A 14311-nucleotide genomic window follows, 5' to 3' on the forward strand; every position below is an offset into this window, starting at 1 on the left:
ATGTTCAGCCCATGTCCTCCCTCAATTTATCGATTTCATTTTTAAAGAGGTTTTCCATTTCTGTTCGTATATTCAGCATTAGTTGTCTCAGCTCTTGTATCTCATTTGAACTATTGGTTTGTTCCTTTGTCTGGGCCATATTCTCAATCTTCTGAGCGTGGACAGTTATCTTCTGCTGCTGGCGTCTGGGCATTTAGTCAGATTTCCCTGGGTGTCGGACCCAACAAGGTTGTAAGATTTTTCTGTGAAATTTCTGGGTTCTGTTTTTCTTATCCTGCCCAGTAGGTGGCGCTCGTGGCACACGTTTGTCTGCGGGTCCCACCAGTAAAAGGTGCTGTGGGTCCTTTAACTTTGGAAAACTCTCGCCGTCCGGGAGGTTCGCTAGCCGAAGCGGCTTGGAAGAGTGCCAGCCGGCCCAGGGTCCGAACGCGGGGAGGGTCGCTGGCCGCCGCAGCCCGGGAAAGCGCCCGTCCGAATTTCCTAGTCAGCCCGGGGTGCCAAGCTTGGCAGGAGGGCGCCAGCTGCAGCGGCCCGCCCGGGACAGTGCACGTTCTTGGGGAGTCACGGGTTTGGAAGGCCCCCCCCCCCCCCCCCGTCGCCGTTCTCCGCAGCCTGGGGATTTCCAATCCAATTCTTTCAGTTGGTCCGGGGGGCCGCACGTGGTGTGGGCGCCAGCCGCCGCGGTTTGAGGGGACTGCCTGTCCAATTCTCCCAGCCGGCCCGGGGAGGGGGAAGGGAGTGACTCCGGCCACTTGCTGCCCCGCCCGGTAAAGCCCGCGCCCCTCGGCGATCTCACTAGAGCGGGTTCTCTCAGCCAGCCAGCCGTTCCAGGATGGGGCACGCTGTCTTTTTTATCTCTGTCCTGGCTTTGGGAGCTGTTCTGTATTGTTTCTACTCCCCTAGTAGCTGTCCTGGAGGAGAAACTAAGATCCGCGCGTCTTACTAAGCCGCCATCTTCTCCGGAAGTCGGCATTGCTTTTCTGAGTGTGACTTATAAAGACATCATGGAGCATAGCGTCTTACTTAGTTTGAAAGTTGAATAACCGTGGTGGAGAGTGGTGGTGAAGGGAAGAACTTCTGATCTCCGGTTAGTTTGTTCACTTCTTGGAATCTCCTTTCCTTGTCTGTTAAATGGGCCAGATCCCTGTACGGCCTGGCTTTATTAAATGCTTCATGAATGGTAACAATTCTTAAACATTTATGTTAAGAATTTGCCAAGTTTTAAAATATTCAGTTCTCTCTTCATCTTTGCTCAGTTTGTGAACTTGCAGCCTTAAAGGGAATATGGGATATTTGCCTTCATTTACACTTCTATGCAGAGAGAAATGTAGGCATAAGCTTTTTTTTTTTTTAAATGCTTTTTTAAAGAAAGTAAAGGACTAGGACAGTGTGAACCGGAATTCTTGTGTAAGAGGAGCCTTCTACCATACTTCTTCATAAAGATCATCTGGCATATGGATAGGTTTCCTCAGTATGAAGCATTTCTTACACATTAAAATTAGGCAAGTAGATGTTTGTGCTGGGCCCTCAACAAGGACCCAGAGGACTTTATGATTATATAGCTTTTCCCTTCTAGATGAATGTCCTTTCACTTTCTCAGTTCATTGATGAAAACTTCTTTTCTGTTAGGATCAGAGGGTGTGATTCTGTGGTTTAACAGTTAGATTTTTAAGTAAGCATCTTTTAAGAAAAAATTTCGTAGTGATATGAAAAACTGTTTTGTACTAAGAATTTGAAAGATGTGTAAATGGGAATTCTATTTAATGATTAAACTTAAAGTATGAATCATTAATTTTTAAGTTTTTTTTTTTTAATCCTTGATTAAGGGCGAAATAATTTTTTTCCTGTATTTTTTGAAGAAGGTCCAACTCTATCTGCAAATTCAAGTTTGGTTGGCTCTTTTTAGTCTTTTTGCCTAATACTTTGAACACTTCCATTTTCTTCTTTTTGTGGAGCCTCTAAGCGTCTACTCTTGTTTATTTCTCTCAAATTCTTGATTCTTAGCAGCAAGTTTAGCTTATACTTGTACATAATCTTTTTGTGTTTTTTGAATTGATGTTTTCTTTTTTTTTATTATTATTATTATTTTTGCTATGCTGGCCTGCTAGTAGAGGGTGGTCAATGCTACCTTGTTCTGGTGAAGGCTGATCAACTTGCTCCTCTGAGGAAGTTTGGTCAATTTTTTAAAAGTTGCTTCCTAAGCCTTTCCTCTTCAGCTAAATGGAGATGTTTCCGACGATCTGGTATCTGTCTTTGGATTTGGATTCCTGTGAGGTTTGAGCCTTTTTTGCCTTCTGTAGCAGTTTTTTGTAATTTTGTTGAATCTGCAGCTTTCTTTGAAATGCAATGCCTTGTGCCTTGGGGATGCTCCCTAAGAAGGCAGGCGAGGCGTTCAGATAGTTAGGATGCCACACCTCTCTTTTCACATTCTTATTCCTGAATCCAACCAACGAAACTCCTTTGCTGTCACCTTGCTGCTGTCCTCACTGGTGTCATGACAGACCACCTCCATGTAATTTTATCTTAAAACTTTTATTGTGGAAGTTTTCAATTGTATGCAAAAACAGAATGTTATAATGAACTCCCTATATATTCATCACTGCCTTCAACAATTATTATTTAACTAAAGTTGTTAAATCTATTTTCAAAGGTACTCATTTATTTTATATATATATATTTTTTTCTTGGAGGTGTATGGTCCGGAATTGAACCTGAATCTTTTGCATGGAAGGTACTATTTATATTTAAAAGATGTGAAGGACTTGCTTGGGGAACATATATACTATCATTGGACAGATATTGTGGCTCCTGTTAAATGTGACATATTTTATGAAGCATTTATTTAATTTAAAACGTTAGGGAAGAAAAGTGACAAGGATCGGTACCTTTTCCGAGTCCATGAAGTGAGACCTGGGTGTCCAGTGGTCCCAGTGACCTGGTGCTTTAAGCACTGCACGGGGGGTTTCTATAGACTCAACACCCGTTGGGGACAGCTTCTCTTTTTTCTTTTTTAAAACTCTAGTTGAGTCAAAATAAACTGTTGCTTGCTTTGCTGCAGCTGTGTTGCTTTAATGCTCTTGATAGTAGTACTTTCTTTTTTTACCTTAGTCATTAGGATGAAGAAACATGAAAGTTTAACAGAGCAGAGAGATATCTTTAATATGTTAATCTTTTCAAAAGAAATTTTATTAAATGCTGAAGACCTAAAAAGAGCGTTGTAAAATGTGTGTGGGTTCAGATCAGGGGTCTCAGAACGCAGAGAAGGTGTACCCACTTTGGCCTGGGGTGAGTCCTCCGCAGTTTGCCAGCTTGAGGGTGGGCAAACTCTCTGTACAGGGCCAGCTAGTAAACATTTTAGGCTTTGCAGGCCACTTATGATCTCTCTTGCAAGTACCTAACTCCTCCGTTACAAGAAGGCATCCATGGATAATATAAAATAAATGAGTGTGGTTGAGTTCCGATAAAACTTTATTTTTGGACCTTAAAATTTGAATTTCATATAATTTTCATGTGCCACGAAATATTATTCCTTTAAATTACTTTTTTTTTAACCATATACAATTGTCAGTACCTTTTTTACCTGATGAGCTGTACAGAAACAAGCATGGGGCCACATTTGGCTGAGGCATATCTTTTTACCACTCTTAGAGGATACCACGCTTAGAGGATAATGATAAAGGAAACACCGGTGCTCCTGCCCCATCGCGTCAGTGATGGTGGCTCTTATTACCTTTGAGGGCCCATATGTGCTTCCCTGCCCATATTGCTGGCCTCCCTCCTTCAGAGGAGCTGTGCTTGCCCCTCCAGGTCTCCATGCTGGTGCCTTTACTTCAGTGCAGCCTTGTATTACCAGCCTTCCTAAAATACACCAAACCCTACTCCATCCTTAGCCACCTGATTTTTTTCCTAAGCTCTTTTCACCATCTGATATAATTTGTATTTTACCTTATTTTCTTTCTCACTTGGCTGTAATGTAAACTCTATGGGAGGTCTTATCTGTTCAGAGCTCAATCCCCAGCATTTGAAACACGAATGATAGAATAAATGAATATTGTTTGCTTTTTTTTTTTTTTTTTTGCCTATTTTTGAACTTTATGTTAAGGGAGTCGGCGTATGTGTTTTTCATGACTTTATTTTTGCTTAGCACTGTGACTAAGGCCCATCTGAGGTGCGCTGTGTCATCAGTGTTCTTTCACTTTCACTGTTGTATAGTGTCCACCGAAGGGACATTTAGTCCACACTTGAAGGGCATTTGGGTTGTTGCCAGATGTTTGCTTTTGCATGCCCTGCTCGTGAACACGCTTGTGTTTTTCTGCACATGTGCATGAATGTGTCTAGCCTGGGCGCCCTGGAGAGGGATTGCGGGATGTGGGCATGTCAGTCTCTAGCTTGACCAGTTCCTGCCAGATTATTTCCAAAGATTTTGCTCAGTTGGTATTGTCCTTGATCAAATGACCCCTTGCTCCTCATTTTTGCCAGTAGTGTATTTTGTCTGACTTTTCATTTTTGCTGTTTGGTTGGGTGTGCAGTACTATCTCATTGGGGCTTTAAGTTGAATTTCCTTTTTTTTCTCTAAGGATGTTGAACCACTAAATTTATTTATTGGCCATATTTGTTTCATCATCAGTGAAGGACCTGTGTAGTCTTTGACCTAATTGTTCTTTTTTTCCTTGTGTTTTTCTTATTGATTTATAGTCTTTTTCTATGTACTAGTTTACAATCCTTTGTCACATGTATGTTGGCAAATGTTTTTTTCCAGTTTGTGGCTTGTCTTTTACCCTTTGATGTGTCTTGGAATTAAAGTTTTATATTGTAATATAGTCGGCTTTGTCTTGTCTAAGAAAACTTTCCTTACCTGAGGATTAAATTTTGATGAGGTGTTATTGTTGCTTAGCTCATAAAATGTTTTTGTTCTATGCAATAAATATGCCCATTATTTGGGCATATTTTCTCATTTTCACTAAGATATCTTTGATGATTCATGATTTATTGTAAAGTGTTTGATAGATTCCAAGTTAATGAATTTTTTCTCTGTATCTTGTTTTTTGTTTCTAAAATTGGATTATAATTGGGTAATGTATTCTAATGGTACTAATTCTTTGAAATTAATGTTATCTCAAATAGACAACTGTTGAGTTAGACTAAGATTCAGGTCTTAGCTCAGAAGCTTTTGGGCAAGCAACTATTTAAACTCCAATTATGCTTTGGCTGCATAATTCATACCTGAATTATGAAAAAAAGATTGGACTAATAGATTATTAGGCTTATTTATTTATTTTCAGTAATAGAGTTTCTTAGGTTTTTTTTTCCTGCTTGTGCGAACATGTGGGTTATTTCCTGGTTAAAGTCAAGGTGTTACTGTGCATTGTCAGCTTTTGGACTGAGTTCTCCCCAAACGGAAGCGTAAAGACAAGTGACTGCCTCAACTGCCAGTTTGTTTTCAGCTTAGCTGACAGACAGGGGGTCACGCTGTGACTGCAGCTGCCTTCCTTTCAGTGGCATTTGTTAATTAAGCTGTTTCATTTGTTTTGCTTTCTCAAGGACTGACTCTTAAAAAAGGTTGGGGGGGTGCGGAGAAAATTTATTAGTTTATGCTTATTCCAAGGCCTTTTAGTCTAATGTTGATTTTGGTTGTCCGTTTCATTTTTTTGTTTTGTTTTCAAAAAGTAGCGTTAACTTGAAACTTATCAAAATTAAATAAATGACCAGAAATTAAATTTTATCCCTCGCCTAAAGTCTCAGGTGTTAGTAATGAAGGTGTCTAGACCTTGCAGTTTATATACAGAGACAGGTCCAGTTAACAGAAAAAGCACCTTATCCTAGGAAGAGGACTGTGGCTCAAATATTGGCTATTTGCCTTTAGTTGTTTGGCTTTTTGACAAATTAGTTTGTTTGTTTTCGCCTATAAGTATAGTATTTACAATCTCAGATTTAGTGTGAAATATGTGCAGTTACTATGCAAACTATGTGCATTTCCTCTGTAAAGTGGATTATAGATATAAAATACTAATGTTGTCTTCAACAGATTTATAAAGTGTTTTATTTTTGTAGGTCTTTGTAGCTTTGTGCTTCACCATTTTGTTTTTGAGCAGATTCATTCATTATTTCAGCATTTATCACCTGTTTTGTGCCCTAGCAGTGTAGAAATGATTCACTTTAGTGGCAGATACTGTAATGCTGTGGTGGTATCTTACCGGGGGGCTCTGGAAATGCAAGGCCCAGTCCCCAGCAATGTTCCAGCTCAGGATGGCCAAGCTTTCCTTGCTCAAGTCCAAATAGTAAACATGTTATTGTCAGCTGACATGTATTCTTCTTCTTCTTTTAAACAACTCTTTAAAATGTAAAAACCATTCTTAACCCCAAAATGGGCTAAAAGCTGGCTGTGGGCCAGATTTGACCACCTCTGCAGGTTCTAGCTGTCTGAAAGGATTTGTTGAAGTTAGTGAAATGGAAGATGGCAAGCAGGAAGGGCATCACAGAAAGAGGTTCCCAGAGATGTGGGAGACGGGAGTTCTGTGGAACTGAATGTTGTTCCTTATGTCTGCGTGCAGGTTGGGTTGGGGAGATGAAGTCAGTAAGTCAGGCTCCCTTCCCTGGGTCCCTGGGTCCGTGAACCCCTGAAATTGTAGGTCAAATTGTGTCTGTACATGTGTTATTTCTCCCTGGGGAGAGGATTCTAGAGCCTGCTGATAGTAAGACTTACTATCAGCAGGATTAAAGCAGTTTGTAGTTGAAGCTGATAAACATTTTTCATGTCCTAGAATGGCAAGGTCAGATATATATGGCAGAAGGCTGGTTGGACTGGTCATGGCAAGCACAGTCATTCACGTTTGTTCGTAAGACATGGTTTGCCTGGAGTCATCCACCTAGGAAAGGGCCAGGGTCAAAGTTCAGGTGAGCTGAATTTACAGTCCATGTTCTTTTAATTATATCATTATATTGCATAAGTAAATGAAGAAGATATTAATTAAGGGCGTGACTGAGAAAAGAGGAAAGAGGTGATTTGAAGCCTATTTCTGAGTTAGAATCTATAGCCTTTAACTGGGTCTGAGAGAAGGAGTCCCTGATAATTCCAGGTTGGATCCTAAGTTTATATTTTGGTGATGAGTTCATGAAACTCTTTTTTTTTCCTCTTGAATTACACTGGTGAGCAAACAATTGCTTTGAGGAGGAGGGAACATTCTTCCCTGGGTCCATGAACCCCTGAAATTGTAGGTCAAATTGTGTCTGTACATGTGTTATTTCTCCCTGGGGAGAGGATTCTAGAGCTTGCATCAGGTTCCGAAAGGGAGCCTAGCCCATGGTGGGCCTCCCACCCCTTGTTAGATTGTACACACACGTGAGGCATACCAGGAGGTTTGTGGTGGTAAGGAAAGACTAATTGGCCACATCACAGAGATTTTAACTTTACATGTAATATGTCCTAAACTGCCAAGTAAAACAGATCAGACACATGGAACTCTTTCCTAAGTTGAGATGTATCACCAGCAATTAAAATGATGTATATTTTTCTGGCTTCTGGCCCCCCACATAAACAAAACACATGTAGTTTCTTCTACTAGTTTAGGTGTATGTAGACAGGGAGTTGTCGAACACAGTGATGGTGTGGTGAACAAATGCAGGAGAGCGTTGAAATATGAACATCAGGCAGATTCATCTGGTGTTCTGAAGTCTACACCAGGTTGGTTCATGTTGACGTTAGTATTATTGTAAATGTATTTAGAAATTAATGGACTACAGCTAATAACAATTCCTGAAGAAATTTGGTGAACATGGCGAGATATAGCTGTTCTTTCTGGGAAAAGTCTTAGAGGGGAGAGGTGGGAGATACAATTGGCTCAGAGATAGTTTCTCTTTTCCTCTTGAGAGAAATTTTGACCTCCACAAGGCCAAAATGATGTAAATGGCAAATGATAGAATTCCATGATGATGTAAATCTTTTTTTTTTTGCATAGGCAAGCACAGGAATCGAACCTGAGTCTCCAGCATGGTAGGCGTAACTCTTCCTGCTGAGCCACTTTGGCCCGCCTGAATTTTTTTTTTTTTTTTTTTTTTGCAACAAAAGCCTGTTTTATTTTTTCCAAATACAAATTCACACATTTGCATGCTTTGCAAATATTGCTTCACAGTAACATTTCTGTGTTTCTGTATATTTATTTCTATATAAAATATCTTCTGTTCTAATAGGGTGTAAACATAGATGTGTATCCACAGTGCAGTGTTAGCTCATCAAGGGTCCACCTTGCCTATACACAATAATTAAAGAAACAAATGATTGGTTGAACCAGAACTGTTTTTGTCAAGGCAATTTTTGTAGGTGGGTGGTTTTTTCTCTAAAGCAACACTTTGGTAATGGTAACTGTAGTGTTTGCAAATAATTTCCAGTGTTTCACCTTGGGTTTAATTCAGTTTAACCAGGAAATTAAGATGGAGTCCTTCAATATATGGCTTTAAATTAGCAAAGCACACTGAAGTCATCAGAATTTTGAGAATTCTCCCTGCTCCTCTGTCCCCAGACCTCCCTGCTCCCATAAGGACAAAAGTAGACTGTTCACAAATCAGGCTGGGGACAATTGTGGTATGGTGTAGAACAAAAGCTTGAAAACTACTTTGCTTAGGTCATGGCAAGTTTCAGGTGACAGTTTTACTTTATGTTTGGGAAAAAAAAATAGTGTAGTGAGTCGTTATCCTAAGACATTATCTATCCAATTGACTTGATCAGGTAGCAAGAATAACTTAGTTTAAATGCATGTTGTCTACATTTCAACTAGTTTTTGAGAATTCAGTACGGAGAGGTAGTTGCTTATTTGGTTGATGAAGAGTTGATCATCTTCCCTGTGAGTCTCCTCCTTTGACCATTTCATTGGAAAGCATTCAAACTCTCTATAAGATTTTTGCCCCCATTATTCTTATTTCTTCAGATAATCTAGAATTTTAAGGGTGGATCTAAATTTAGGAATCATCTAGTCCAGATCTTTCACTTTAGAGATGAGGAAATAACTAGAGAGGGTAATGATTATTAGGTGATGATTTAGGGGGATCTTGAGAAGATCTTAGGTATCTTGACTTAGCTCAGTGGTGACCCTTTCAGTAGATGAGAAAGGGTGAAGGAAGCTTATATAACTCAACTTTCCTGTTAATTGTCAGAGAGGAGATTGAAACAACTGACTCTGTTGACAAGTTGGTACAAGAAATGGACATAATTGAATTTACTGCGCAAATGGTTTTTTTTTTTCAAACTGTTTTTAAGTAACTTATTTCCAGCACCTATTTCCACATTACCAGATGATCTGCAGATAGCTAAACTTTTACTTTTTCATTTCCAATTTGTATGCCTTTTACTTCTTGCATTTCTCTGGCTAGAACTTACAATACAACGTCGAATAGCAGTGGTGATAGCAGGCACTATTATGTTATTTCTGATCTTAGGGGGAAAGCTTTCAGTCTTTAACTATTGAATATGATGTCAGCTGTGGGTTTTTCATATATGCACTATATATGTTGAGGTTCCTTTCTCTTTCTAGTTTTCTGAGTGTTTTTATCAAATAGAGTGCTGGTTTTTATCAAATGCCGTTTCTGCATCAATCAAGATGATTTTTTTTTTCATTTTATTCATGTGGTGTACTGCATTGATTTCTTATGTTGACCCACCCTTGCATTCTTGAGATAAATTCCACTTGGACATGGTTGGATTCAGTTTGCTAATATTTTGTTAATCTTCAAAAATTCTTTCTACTTCTTTCTCTTCTCCTTCTGGGATTCTGATAATGCACTGGCATTCTTCGTGTTGACCTAGAGGTCCCTTAGGCTCTGCTCACTTCATTCTTTTTTCTTTCTGCTCCTCAGACTGGATAATTTCCAGTCTAATTGTCCTACTTTCAAGTTTGCTGATTGCTTCCGCTGCTTATTCCAGTCTGCTTATTGAGTCTTTCTAATGAATTTTGTATTTCAGTTGTTATACTTTTTAACTCCACAATTTTTGTTTGGTTCCTTTTTAAAATTTCTGTCTCTTTAGTGCAACTCTTTTTTTGTTCTTGTATCATTTTCCTGGTTTTCTTTAGTTTTTTTTGTTGTTGTTATTTGCTTGTTTTCCTTCACATTTTTCTACTAATTGATCCTATTTAGGTGAGTTGACGTTCATTAATATTTTCAGTATTTGGGCCACCTCAGGGATGATTTTTATCTTTTTGTTTTGTTCCTTTGAATGGGCCATCCTTTCCTGTTTCTTTGTATGCCTTGTAATTTTTTTTTAATCTGGACATTTGAGTATTACAATATGTTGACTCTGGAATTTGGCTTTCTTTCCCATGATTTGTTGATGTGTGTGTTTATGTGTGGATCATTGTAGGCTGCTATAGTCTTAACTTTTTTAGTGTTTTTTCCCCAAACTATTTTTTGCAGAGACAGTATTCCTTGTCGTATGTGAATGCCAGGTGCTAAAACAACGAAAAAATAAGCAAGCCCACAAAAATTTCTCGTAGTCTTTGCAGATTTATTCTTTTTGGGGCCTGCCTTTGATGCTTGGCTGAGTTGACCCTGACTTGCCTGAGGTGAATGTATAGGGTCTTCTCAGGTCTGTTCTGAACATGTTTCTTGTCATGGGCTTAGCTTTCAAGAATTCCCCAAGATTCATGGATGCTCCTGGATGTCCTTATTTCCCCAGGAAATTCTTGTCCCAGGAGACTGCAGTTTGATGTCTCCCTTACAGTGTTCTCCCAGGAATGCCTGGTGTTTCCAAGTCCTAAGTGAGTACTGGGTTAGGGGAAATAGAGATGCATGTCTTGGATCAGTCTCAGGCCCAGGGGGTCACCAGATAGGGTGGAACAGACATAGGTACACATTAAACTTGCTAATAAACTGAGTTCTTATATCTCTGGATCTACACTGAGAGTGTGGACCACTGTCTGTCCTAAAATGTGGCTAAGCCAGGGAGGGCTTGGGTCAGGGCACGTAAAAGTGCCACACAGCTTTTCTACCATTTTTATTTTTAGGTTGCCTTTTTCTTGATTCAGCATCTGCTTGTTTTATTTTATTTTAAAAATATTTTTATTGAGAAAACATCACACACATACAATCAGTGTGGCTCATATCATCATCACATAGTTGTGTATTCATCACTATGATCATTTTTTAGAACATTTGCATCATTCCAGAAAAAGAAATTTTAAAAAAAGTACAAACTCGTTCATCCCATATCCCTTACTCTTTCCTCTCATTGACCACTAGTATTTCAGTCTACCCAATTTTTCACCCTTTATCCTCCCCCATTATTTATTTTTTTATCCCTTTTTTTTTTAAACTCTCTGTCTATACCCTAGATAAAAGGAGCATCAGACACAAGGTTTTCACAATCACGAGTTACATTGTAAAAGCTGTATAGTTATACAATTCTCTTTAAGAATCAAGGCTACTGTAAAACAGTTCAACAATTTCAGGTACTTCCCTCCAACCACTCCAAAACACGGTAAACTAAAAAGGATATCTATTATACATAAGAATTACCTCCAGGGTAACCTCTTAGGTTTCAAGCAGTTTCAAACCCAACTCTGTTTGAAATCTCTCAGCCACTGAAATTTTATTTTGTCTCATTTCTCTTCCCCCTTGTGGTCAATAAGACTTTCTCAGTCCCGCCATGTTGGGTCCCAGCTCATCCTGGGAGTTCAGTCTCAGGTTTCCAGGGAGATTTATACCCCTGAAAACATATCCCGTGTAGTGGAAAGGGCAGTGAGTTCACCTGCTAAGTTGGCTTAGAGAGGCCACATCTGAGCAACAAAAGAGGCTCTCTGGGGGTGACTCTTAGGCATAATTATTAGTAGACTTAGTCTATCCTTTGTAGGAGTAAGTTTCATAGAGTCTAGCCCACGATTGAGGGCTTGTTGAATTGGTTGTCTCCACTGCTTGCGAGAATATCAGAAATTCCCAAGATGGGGAAATTTAATATTTCTTCCTTTCTCCCCAGTCCCCCAAGGGGACTTTGCAAATATTTTTTTATTTTCTGCCCAAATTACTCTGAGATATATTAGGGCATCACACTAACCTGTTCAAAGCAGCAAGATCTCATGCCCTGTTCAAGATTCCATGTAATTGTGGTGTTCAAATCAACTCACCATACAAGTTAAAATAGATAATATGCTATCCAAAATATAAATTTTGCACCAAATAAGCATCTTTCACACACAGGTTGACGTTTTAAAATATGGACCATATTATCCTTTATCCTGTATTCTGATTTAACTTAGTCCTGTCCACATCAGCTTCATTCATATCTCTAGTTGAAGTCTGATCCCTTTTTCAACTTTTTCAGCAGTTGCTGTAAGGGGTAATGCTGACTTTCATAGCTTCAGGGCTCTAAGTCTCAGGTGTCACATAAAAACCCGAAGTTTCAGGGAATGATCAGTATCACAAATAGTTCAGTATCTCAGAATATAGAAAATTACAACTCCTGAATATATGTGACTACTGTAAGACCTTATAATCTAAGACCCTTTACAATAGGCCCCAACCTGATAACCCATGCTCTTGACATCAGTCCTCTGAGTTTGTGTGTTATAGTTAGTCCATATGAGTGAGACATGATAATATTTGCCTTTTTGTTTCTGTCATTTCATTCAACATATTCATTCATCTAGTTGTGTGTCTGCTTGGTTTTTGCAAACCTTTTTCTATTTTCCCTAGTTCAGAGAAAGATAAGTGTGACGATTTCTGCTTGTTTTTTTTGACGTTTCTGTAGGACAGCTGAACATTTGGAGCCTTAGTCTGCCATGTTGCTGATGTTACTTCCTGGGTAATTTTAGGCTTTGATAATAAGCTAAGAATTTGGAATGTGGAATAAATTGCCTTTATATCTGAGGTCAGGTTTTGATTTTGACTACAGTTTCTAGACTTCCTACGATTTTCTCATTAACATTGTTTTTCTGCACTTTAACTTTGATTTATCTGTGGATGGATCTCTTTTAAATTATTCTGCTTGAGAGTTGTTGATCTTCTTTTATATGTAGACTGGTATCTTTCCATAATCCTGTAAAATTCTTAGACCATATCTCTTTGAATACTGTCTCTATCTCATTTTCTCTCTTCTTCTTGGTTTCCAGTTAGTGATTAAGTTCTTGTTAGACCTTCTCATTATAACTCTGTGTTATCATCTCTTCTGGATTTTTCATCTTTTTGTCTCACTGTGTTAACCTCTAGATAAAATCTTTTGACTTCTCTGATAGTTTGCCTGTTACCTTGTTTCTAATCTGCTAAATATTCTACCTGTTAAATATTCTACTCATTGAGTTTTAAATATTGGTTAATGTATTTTTTAATTTTTAGTAGTTGTGTTTATGAGTATATATGTATAATATAATGTATATATACTCTGTATATTTATATATTTTTGCATGTGGTATGTATACATTCATATTTATTTATGGATTATTTATAATCTGGATGTGATAAATCTACTACCTGAAGTGTTTGTGGGTCTATTTCTTTTATTTCTTTTGTCTCTTTCTTCTAGTTCAGAGTTCAGTTCTTTATGTTTCTGAGTCATCTTTTATTGTGGATTGGATGTTGTATTTGATCAAATAATTTGAGGCCTGCCATGAAGGTTGCTTTCTCCGGAGGGTTTTCATTGGTTTCTTCCAGTCAGGCCTTGACAGTTATATGTTCCAGGCTGGAAATTCTCTGGACAACCCAGGGGATTTGTACAAGGCTGTCCTTTTGTGTGAAGGCTCTCCACTTCCAATTTACCCTGACCCCAAGCGCGTAGCTCTTTGAGTTCCTCTTTATGGTGGGGACAGTTTCTTACTGGGTTCACCACCTTGTATGAAACTGGGCTTAATTTCTTTTCCTTTCTGTTTGTCTAGAGGAAGACTCTAATTTTTCTAGGATTGGCTTTAGAGTTTTTTTTACCCCGTGGTTATTCTTTTTCCTTTACTTTAGAGTTGCAGTTCTTACATGTTTTGTCAGTATTTGATGCTTTTACCATTTTTTCAAGTTTTTTTCTTTATTAGAAGTTGTGGGTTTGTGGGACAATCATGCATAAAATACAGGGTTCCTATATACCATCCCATCATTAGCACCCTGAGTTGATATGGAACATTTGTTACAGTTGATAGCACATTTTTATGATTGCACTATTAATTAAATTTCCATGGTTTAACTTAGGGTTCACTGTATAGTATAGTTCCATGGATTTAAAAAAATTTTTACTCTGTTACCATATATACGATCTAACATTTCCCCTTTTTAATTATATTCAATTATATATTTCAGTGCTGTTAATTGAGTTCACATTGTTTTGCTACCCTCATTACCATCCACTACC

At 38.5% G+C, this 14311-nt stretch overlaps 1 protein-coding gene across 8 annotated transcripts in view; it reads left to right on the top strand.

The window, feature by feature from the left end:
- Positions 1-14311, top strand: part of PTK2 (protein tyrosine kinase 2) — a 404029-nt gene that overhangs the window by 11556 nt on the left and 378162 nt on the right. Inside the window, exon 2 of one of the 8 annotated variants that reach the window (XM_077166683.1) lies at positions 10664-10745. The exons of 6 other annotated variants lie outside the window; for them this stretch is intronic. The gene's annotated coding sequence lies outside the window, so the exon portion shown is untranslated. Of the gene's footprint in view, positions 1-7971; positions 7991-10663; positions 10746-14311 lie in introns of those variants that run through there. One more of the 8 variants, XM_077166682.1, reaches the window with a different exon arrangement.

The sequence above is a fragment of the Tamandua tetradactyla genome, chromosome 6 (genome assembly GCF_023851605.1).
Source record: "Tamandua tetradactyla isolate mTamTet1 chromosome 6, mTamTet1.pri, whole genome shotgun sequence".
Lineage (NCBI taxonomy): Eukaryota > Metazoa > Chordata > Mammalia > Pilosa > Myrmecophagidae > Tamandua > Tamandua tetradactyla.